This window comes from Gracilinanus agilis, chromosome 2 (genome assembly GCF_016433145.1).
Source record: "Gracilinanus agilis isolate LMUSP501 chromosome 2, AgileGrace, whole genome shotgun sequence".
NCBI lineage: Eukaryota > Metazoa > Chordata > Mammalia > Didelphimorphia > Didelphidae > Gracilinanus > Gracilinanus agilis.
The window spans coordinates 83,360,738-83,371,420 of NC_058131.1; positions in this window are offsets into that span (position 1 = coordinate 83,360,738).

The window sequence follows — 10,683 nt, forward strand, 5'->3', positions numbered from 1 at the left end:
TCCTTCCTTCTTTCCTTCTTTCCTTCCTTCCTTCCTTCCTTCCTTCCTTCCTTCCTTCCTTCCTTCCTTCCTTCCTTTCTCTTCCTTCCTTCCTTTCTCTTCCTTCCTTCCTTTCTCTTCCTTCCTTCCTTTCTCTTCCTTCCTTCCTTTCTTTTCCTTTCTTTCTTGTTCAATTTTGGTTTCCAGTAAAGCTTTACAAAGTATCTTACTTTAATTGAAAAATGGAAATACTTCACAATACTTCACAAGCAATGTTGTGGTCATCAGATGAGACAATATATATCAATGATTTTGTAAACCTTAAAACATCACGTTGAAGGTGAGCTATTATTTGAGGACTGACCCCATGACAAAACCATTTTGTAGAATTTTAACTACATTGATTCTCCTTAGTTTTGGATATGCATTTTTCCTTGGGATGTTTTGACAAACATCTGTGCAAAATTTCATGTGACGTGTCAGCTTTTTGAAATTGAGCCTTCTTCAACCCAGCAGAAACTGAAAAGTGTATCCTTAGGCGTAATTCAACTTTTATTTCTCTTTTAACAAGACATCTATGAGGATAGAACCTTTAGCTTGAAAGAAAAATAAGGTTAGAGATGCTTTTAAAATCCAGTTGATAATGGACCAGGAAGCTACCCCAATGTAAGAATGCAGCAGAGAGGACAGAGTTAGCCTTTGTTGTATTTTTTACCATGGTTAATATTGTGAAGTAGAAAACCTTTTAAGAACAGAAATTAAGAGGCTTGGATTCTAAGTCTCACTCTACTACTAAGCCATTCTGAGGCCTTGGCCAAATTTCTTTGCCTTTCTGGGCCTTTGTTTCTTTATCTTTAAAATGGGCATTTCCTGGCCTACCTACATACAAAGTTGTTATGAAGGTAAAACAGGATAATATATCTGAAAAATACTTTGGAAAATTAGAAGATTGTTATAAATTAAAGAGTATGAGAAATAAGATAAACTCAGGTTTGGTTTTCTTCATCAATCTGATTTTTTTTCTTTTGGAACATACTTTTTTAAAGATGCAGCAACAGAGAGAAAAAAGGGGACGAAGGTAGAAAAATATTCCATTTGATAGTCTCCTTGTATCTGAAATTCTCATCATACTTCAGTCGTTCAAGTTGGGAACAAATGTTATATACGAAAGAGCTCTAAGAGGCAGGATACAGCACACACACACACACACACACACACACATACACACACACACACACACACACACACACACACACACACACTGTTCTGTTCACACTGTTTGTGGGGAGCACATTCCTTTTGTTCTATTGCCACTTGGAAAGGTTACTAAGAAAGTTTCCCAAAGGGCGTATTATTTGGGATTATTCATGTAACTCTGTTTCCTCTCTGCCAGAAATAAAAAGATTGTAGAAGAGGTGCAAGTTGTAGCCTGACTCTGTGGGGCTGAAGTTACTCATGTTATCACTAAATAGCATCCTCAGAGGAATTTCTGCAGTAACATTAATGACTAGGACTCCATCGGCCAAATAACTGTTTAATATGAGGCCACATTCATTTGGCCAAATCCTTTCCCTAAAATCCTAGGATAATTAGATAAGCATTCTAAAGTCGGCCTTTGCTTAGCAAATCCTTTCTTCCTTATAAACAGGATTACAGGAAGCACTTCAAAAAACAGTTTTTAAACAACTGTAATCATTTTAGAAGCACAATTTGCACACAAACACTTAAAATGCTAGTTAAAAAAATTAGTCATATTATATTTAAATAAATTCTCTAAGGTCTTCAAGGAGGGAACAGTTTGTATGGAGGAATGGCTTAGTTGTTCTTTGTTGGTTGAGGTAGTGGGAGATGCTGGGAAACCAAAATTTAGACCATTCAAGTTTAGATTATAAGTTCATTTTCAGAACACTGGAAGAAGATGACAAAATATTAACATGATCACTTCACAAAACAATAAATAGCAAGGGAAAGAAAAATAACAGGGACTAGTCAAGGAGAGTTCAATTCTGGGAGCACCCACAGGAGTCCCGAGTGGATGGGTGGTGAACCCATCATGTGGGTATTCTGTGACCGGTTTTGGTCTGTTTATAGAATGATGAAAAAAATTCCTTTTGGTTGGCTGTTGAGCTAATACTGGGAGTATTTATGTACTCCATAAGTATACACACATTTATATGAAGGCCCCACTGAATAAACTCACTCCTTCCTGTTAGCTAAAAAGTGTAAGGATGGAGAAGCTGGGTAGCTCAGTGGAGTGAGAGTCAGGCCTAGAGACGGGAGGTCCTAGGTTCAAACCCGGCCTCAGCCACTTCCCAGCTGTATGACCCTGGGCAAGTCACTTGACCCCCATTGCCCACCCTTACCAATCTTCCACCTATGAGACAATACACCGAAGTACAAGGGTTTAAAAAAAATTTTTTTAAAAAGTGTAAGGATGACTATCTGAGTTCTGGGGAGCCAGTGGGATCACTTCTACCTAACCAGTCTTTTTTATTTAAAATTTTATTTAAAAATTTTTTTTAAACTTTACCTTTTTAGAATCGATACAAATTATTGGTTCCAAAGCAGATAAGCATTAAGGGCTAGGCAACTGAGGTTAAGTGACTTGCCCAGGACCACACAGCTAGGAATTGTCTAAGGTCATATTTGAACCCAGGTCCTCTAAAATCCAGACCTGGTTCTCCATCCACTAACCAGTCTTACAGAGTTTGCTTAATCCTGAATAGGATGAGTGGTTTCTGCTTGTTGTTTTTTTTGTTTTATCAACCTTTTGTACCTTCTTAAATTATTTTATTACTAAAATAACTCATTTTTATTGCTCTTGTGGTTCATATTTTCTTCATAACAACTTAGAAAAGTGAATAAGACAAGTATTATTATTACTATCATCCTCATTTTACAAATGAGTAAATTGAAGCTTTGAAAAGATTTAGTGGAATATGATTGTGCCATTAAAAAAAGTGAAAAAAGCAGTGTAAATGAAACCTGGAAAGACATGTATGGATTGAGACAGTGAGGTGATCAGGACTAGGAAAGTGATGTAAAATAACACTCTGCAAAAACAAGATTTGGCTTAGGAGCTCTGTTAAATACAATAACTTACCATGATTCTACAGGATTCAGGAAGAAACATGCTACCCACCTCCTGAGCTGATGGACTTGGAATACAGAATGAGATGTATATTTTTTTGATATGTGGGAATTTGCTTGACTATGAGTAATTGTTACAATGGTTTTGTAATTCTGTTTTTCCCCCAATGAGAGGAAAAAAATAAATTTTTTTCAGGAGTTGTTGCCATTTATTTTTTATATATAATATAATATGTAGCATAACAATAATATAATACATATGATTTATTATAAATATGTAATAAATTATAATAACTTATCCAAGAGAAACAAATTCTCACATTAGCTCTGTCAAAAATCTATGTCTCATTCTTTTTTTCCCCTCTCTTTCCCCCTCCACAAGAAGGCAGACCATATGATAGAGGTTGTACATATATTATCATATAATACATATTTCCATGTTCATCATGTTTATGAAACAAGGCACATATTGCTTACCCTAGAGAAAAATTCATGAAGGAAAGCAAGTGAAGTATGCTTCAATCTACATTTGGACTCCAAATGCTCCGTGTATGGTGGTAGATAGCCTTTTTCTTCACAAGTTCCTTGGAATTTTGTTTGCTGAAAGAAAATTTTTTTTAAAGAAAGAGAATTGGACTTAGACTTAGAAGATCTAGATTTAAGACCTGCCTCTGCTGTCATATTACCTAGGGAAAATCAAGTCATTCAAATTAGAAAGCTGCAACTGACCAGTAGCATGATCAAGAGAGTCATGGCCATTGGTCAATCAATCAATAAACATATATTAAGTGCTTATTCTGTGCCAGGTAAAAGACAGTCCCTACCCTCAAGGAGCTTACAATCTAGTGTGGGAGATAAATGCGAACAACTATATTTTAAGCAAACTATATACAAGATAAATAGGAATAATTAACAAAGTGAAGGTGCTAGAATTAACAGGATTGGAGAAGGCTTCCTGTAGAAGGTGGGATTTTAGTTGGAATGTAAAGGAAGCCTGAGCAGTCAGTGGTTGGAGTGGAAGAGGGAGAGTGTTCCAGGCATGGGAAACAGCCAAAGAAAATGGCAGCAGCTGAGAATGGGGTATCTTCTTCACAAAACAGCCATGGGGCCAATGTCATTGGCTCAAAGAATATGTTTTATGGAGTAAGGTGTAAGGAAATTTGAGAGGCAGAAGGAGGCAAGATTATGTAGGGCTTCAAATACCAAAGAGAACATTTTCTTATCATAGTTATGTCCTGAAGGCAATTGAAATAGAGATATATTACCAAACTTGGAGCTTGAATCCAGGGATGTTTTGGTTGCCTCTACATTGTCTATAACATCATCAGTGGGTTTCACCATGCTAACTAATCCACTACAACAATGACAATTTAAGCAGAAAATTAAGCTTTCTCCTGAAGTAGAGGTCTAGTTTATAATTCCTTTTTAATCTCTCTTTTGTTTTAAACCCTTACCTTCCATCTCAGAATCACTACTGTGTATTGGTTCCAAGGCAGAAGAGTGGTAAGGGTTCGGCAATGGGTGTTAAGTGACTTACCCAGAGTCATACAACTAGGAAGTATCTGAGGACAGGTTTAAACCCAGGACCTCCTCTCTCTAGGAATACCTATAAACTCACAGAGCCACCTATCCACTCTATGGTATAGGCAACCGTCCACAGCTTGAGAGAAGTGAAACTCCTTAGAAGCCCAAGTTCTTCTTCTACCTTCTCTGATTGGTGGGAAGGGAAGGGGAAAAACTCCTCAAAACCCAAAAGGTAGACCTCCATGGTTCTGCAGATTCCAGACTTACAATAACTAATTATCACAGAAAGAATGAAATTCTACTGTTGTTTTTGTGGCTCAAGGGTAACAGAGAAATAACTTCATCCAGCAAAAGAGTAGGGATCCCCCAAAGAAGAATTATCCTGATTAGGACAATACTGAGACTCCTTTAAGAGATGAAGACTATCAAGGCTTGTAGCTGGAAGTTGTGAGTTGCCCTGGGAAAATGGGTTTTCCCTACCCATATACTCATAGATAAGTTTCTTTAAGTTTCTACCCACTATACCTCTCCTTCCTCCCAAAGACACTGTAAGAATTGATAAGAGAGTATACTTCAGGTTTCTAGGTGTACTATTATGTTTTGGTTGTTCCTATTTCCTTCTTTCAGTTGTGTAAATATTATGATTGTTCTTGATTTTACCTTCTCATTTAGTAAATAGTTCATATTTAAGAGTCAATGGAGATGCAACTAGGTGGCTCAGTGGATTGAGAGCCAGATCTGGAGAGAGGAGGTCCTGGATTCAAATTTGGTCTCAGACACTTCCTAGTTGTGTGAACCTGGGCAAATCACGTAACCCCCATTGCTTAGCCCTTACCACTTTTCTGCCTTAGAACCAATACATGTGTTGATTCCAAGATGGATGGTAAGGTTTTTTTTTTTTTAAAAAAGAATCAATAGAATAAGTATGACTGATTTATGTTTTGGAGAAGCATACTAGTGGGGGCTCAGGAATTGCAATAGCATATGATAAGAGTACATTCCCACACACCAGGGTTACATCGAGAATGCCTGTGGCCAGCTCCTCCTATAGGAAAATCCTCCAGGCTTGCCAACATGAGTACAAGTTGGGGGTAAGTGAACCAGCCCAGAGATAATGAATTGTGTGGGTTTCACATTAGGTGTCATACTCAGGCTACTATTACAAACACAAAAATGAAACAATCCTTGCCCTGGAAAAGCTTACATTCTATATAATAAACAATTATCAATCCCAAGAGGCACATAAATCCCTCCCGAATTGCTTACTGTTATAAATAGAATAACTTCTTTATTAAATCATCTCCTCATCAAGCCTTGTCCGGAAAATTAATTAGAATGTTTTATACAATGTCAGATAGCAGGTTTCTCTCCCTTTTTTCCCCCCACTGAATTGACTGAATCAGCCAATTGTTTGAGTCTTGTGGAAACATAATTTGTGTGGGGAAAAAATATTGGCTGTCTAATGGACCAAACAACTGACTGAGTGAATTTTAAACTTTCCAGCTTGGTCTTCTGTAATTAGCTAGGTATAAACCAAGTCTTGTTTGAGTGCCTCAGCAAATGTCTGCTTGGCTAGACTTTGTTTATATTTGAAGAAATTTTTTTTCCAAGGACAGGGACTGGACACTATGTATATGTCAGCATCTAACTTTAGGTGGTATCTCTGAGCCTCGGAGCTGGGATCTTATCGTAGAAAATAAATGTGGTAGTTTTCTTCTTTGGAAATGCTGAAAAGCATTATGGTTCCATTTTGCTTCCTGATCCAATACTGAACAGTCATTCTTTTATTTTGTTTTTCTTCCCCTGGAAAGAACACTGGCTTGGGAATCAGGAAACTTGAATTGTAAAACTTATTTTGCCTAGTTAGCAATATGATTCTGGTGATGATTTCCACTTACTAGCTTGATTCCTTGTCTGTAAAATGAAGGAGTGAGACTAGTCCTGGGTTCACATTTTGGCTCTTCCTCTTAATGGCTATTACATGGTCAAGAGACTTAAATTACCTGAGTTTCAGTTCCCTCTTATCAAATGACAGGCTGGAATTAATGTCCTCTAAGGATCCTTCTACTCTGACTCCATGACCCTATGATCCTCTATGATTTCCAAGATTTCTTGTGGTTCTGGGGGATTGGTAGTGGTATACATTCTTTGCTTTTAACCTCTACCTGTCTCTTAAATCCAAATCCTCAGTTCCTGAAATGATTGGTGGAGAGAGTTGGGAAGGGGAGTCTAAGAGAACCAAGGAAAGGGAAGAAGCAGAATGCAAAGTTCAACCAGAGCCTTTGGAGGTTTCTCTTGTGCTTGGTTAGCTCAAATGAGAAAAGATGAGATGAGTAATACCTCTGAGAAGTTGAATAAGAGAACTAGCTTATTTTTTTACAATTCTGATTTTAACAAATAGCAAACAAAATAAGTGTTTCCATTTACACAATAGAACAGAAAAAGAATGGTTTATATGGAACTTTGAGTTTCTCTTTTGAGTTGTTCTTCCTTTTAAAAATAAAATAAATTCACAATACATAACTTTCAAAGCTATCCTGCTTGTCTGTGTCTCCTTCTGGCTCTGATTCTATTTTCTTTTCTGCATTAAAAATTTTTTCAATAACTATCTTTTCTTTCTCTTTACCTTTTTTTTTGGCAACCCTATTACCTAATTGTCCTTCAGCCTCTTGTCCCCTGAATGCTTTGCATTTGTACTTCCAGTTATCACTGAGAAAGTGAATCTTAGCCCAAAGAAAGGGGAAATGAAGGGGGAAAGACTCATTTTGGGGGGGAGGTTCATCTTGTCATCAGAATTCTAAGAAGTGTGGAATTCACTCAACGTAGAGGGGCTACTTGCACAATTCCCATATTGGTCTTCAGTATTTCAGTATGTTAGGTTTCTGGATCCTTTTTTTCTTCTGCTCTGAGGTGGAGCAGAAATGTTGACTTCATTGTGGCTTGAACCACTCGTTTAACTTCTCAATATCCCAGACGACTCTCTAAGACCATATAATAACAGTTTTTATTTGCCATGAGAGAGAATTTCTTTATTAGGGTGCTCTCATACAGACAAATTCAAAGGTCTATAGCAGTGATGGGCAAACTACAGCCTGCAGGCCAGATGAGGCCCCCTGAAATGTTCTATCCCGCCATGCTACATTATTCCTAATCTGACGAATACAATGAGTAGGATACAATACAATGAAACTTCGAAAGAGTTGCCTTAGAAACAGACTGACAAACGAGCATTTCCTTTCCTTTGGCCCCCTCTTTAAAAAGTTTGCCCATCACTGGGCTAAAGTTTAAATCAAAAAAAGGGGGGAAAAATGAAGACCCTACAGTTACTTGATTTTGTCGCTAGATGGCACTACATTGTTGTTGTTGACTTTGGGGAGTATGGTTGGGACTCTAGGATAACGGAAGAGTGGAGAATTTAAACGAAGGAATCAATGACTTTGACAGGCAGAAGGTAAAATGTCTCATCAATACTACAAGAATGCAAAAGATCTGTGAGTTCATCAGTGCCCAGAAACAAGATCCCTCATCTTTAATAGATAAATTAATTAACTTGCATTTATTAGGGAATTGTGCTAAGTGCTGGAGGATGGGGGCAAAAATGAAAGAAAAAAAAGTTCCTGCTCTCAAAGAACTTCTATTGCATCTGGAGCAAATATGAACAAAATATAAGTACGTCGCAAATACAGGAACAGGGATGGAAGCTTGATTTCACTGGTATACAGACTCCTGGATAAGGAGAATCTCTCCTCTCATGTAAGCCTGTAACTTCTCTGAAGAGTATATTCTTACAAAGTTGACTAGAGACTTGAGAGGTGAGGTAACTAAAGAAAGGCAAGGATCATATGTATCATATGATCACACGACATAGGATGAGGCACCCCCATCTTATAGGGATAGCTGGTATAGATATAGGTCTAGAGAGAGAGAGACAGATCAATAGATATAGATATAAATGTAGGTATAGGTATAGATACAGCTATAGGTATGCCAATAAAGGCATGAAGATGACTGTAAAGAGAGAGACAGACTATATATATATATATATATATATATATATATATATATATATATAAAATTCTATATCATGGAGTTTTCCCTATATCAAGGGACTTTGTGGATGAATGTCTTACTATGCACAATGGAAATGCAGTAGGCCACTACCACTTGTGCAAGTATGTCAACATGAGATTGTACATGGCATACTATTGGCTGAAAGGCAGCCAACCACAGCACTTTGTTCTGTATCCTGGGTGCTGATTGGCTCAGTGTTTATAAGAGTGTGAAGAGGTTAATAAGAGTGTGGAAAAGGTTTTCAGGAGAGTGGGAAGGGTTTATAAAGTCCATTAGGTAAGGTGAATAGTGGTTTTTCTAGTTCTCCCAGCTTTTACCTAGCTTAGAGAGAAGCACAAGACATGTTACCATCTACCTGAAGAAAAAATCTGCTGCCAAAATTTTGCAATAATCAGTGGATCTTATTATCTTCATTCTCTCAAGCCTCTTTATGTCCATTCTTCACAAACTTTAAAGGATTGTTATGTTTTCATACCAGAAATTTTATTTTATTTTATTTTAAACTCTTACCTTCCATCTTGGAATCAATACTGTGTATTGGCTCCTTGGTGGAAGAGTGGTAAGGGTAGGCAGTGGGGGTTAAGTGACTTGCCCAAGGTCACACAGCTGGGAAGTGTCTGAGGCCGGATTTGAACCTAGGACCTCCAGTCTCTAGGCCTGACTCTCAATCCACTGAGCTACCCAGCTGCCCCCTAGATTTTATTATTAAGAATTTTTTTTTTCACAAAGATTCATCCAGTTGAAGTGACACTCTGTTATTCCTCATTAGGCTAGTAGACACACACACACACAATATTCATTCCTTAGCCTTCATATTTTTCAAAGTGAACTTGATTACTAGTAGCTAAGTCATAAGCAAGAGAACAGAACAAAAATGAGACACATATTATGGAAGTCATTGTGCTTCCTAGTTGTGATGAAGTTAAGATTTAATAATCAAAAACATTTTTAAAAAATTAAATACCTCATCCTTTCTACAACCTTCATACTAGTCCAAACCCTTTCAAAGTAATCACTGTATTTATTGACAGACTTCTAGTAAATTAAATCACCTATTAAAAAGGTTTGGATTATTTAATAATGCATGTAATCCCAAATATATTGTACACGTCTTATTGTATATGGTGTTAAAAGTAGAATTTAAATAGTCTAATACAAATATATGTTAAACATGTTTCAATCTGTAATTAATGGTTTAGTTAAAAGAAAAAGGAAAAAACGTGAAAGAAACATTATTAGGAAATATTTGGAATAAATTGGTATAAAAATTGTCAATTTTCCAATGTAAAATCACAGCTTTCTTTCTATTAAAAATCTGTAACTTTCTAAGTATAGGACTATGTCTTTAAAAAACTTTACTATTATTATTGTACTCTGTAATACAATAGATGAAAACAAAATATGAAATACATATTCATATAAAAGATTAAAAATATGAAAATAACCATAGTAAAATGTACACTTTAACAAAATAATAACTAAGAAAGTATTTTCTTATAAAAATAATTTAAAATGTATTTTTTTTCCTGCTAGGCTCTGGGTTGAACGATGGACAGTGGCATGAAGTTCGATTTCTAGCCAAAGAAAATTTTGCTGTCCTCACCATTGATGGGGATGAAGCATCAGCAGTTCGAACTAACAGTCCTCTTCAGGTTAAGACAGGAGAGAAGTACTTCTTTGGAGGTAAAAACAGAATTCATCTTGTTGGGCTTTTAAAAAAATTATCTAATTCTTCTTTAAATCCAACATTTCATTAGATTATCAAGGAGTCATTTGAAGGGGGTGCTTTATCATGTGTTATTTGTTGACTAGATGGTAATAAGAAATAGAATTTTCCTGTAAAATTTCATATAGGTGAGACAGTACAATATTTTTTTTTAATTTTTTAAACCCTTATCTTCTGTGTATTGGCTCCTAGGTGGAAGAGTGGTAAGGGTGGGCAATGGGGGTCAAGTGACTTGCCCAGGGTCACACAGCTGGGAAGTGTCTGAGGCCAGATTTGAACCTAGGACCTCCCAT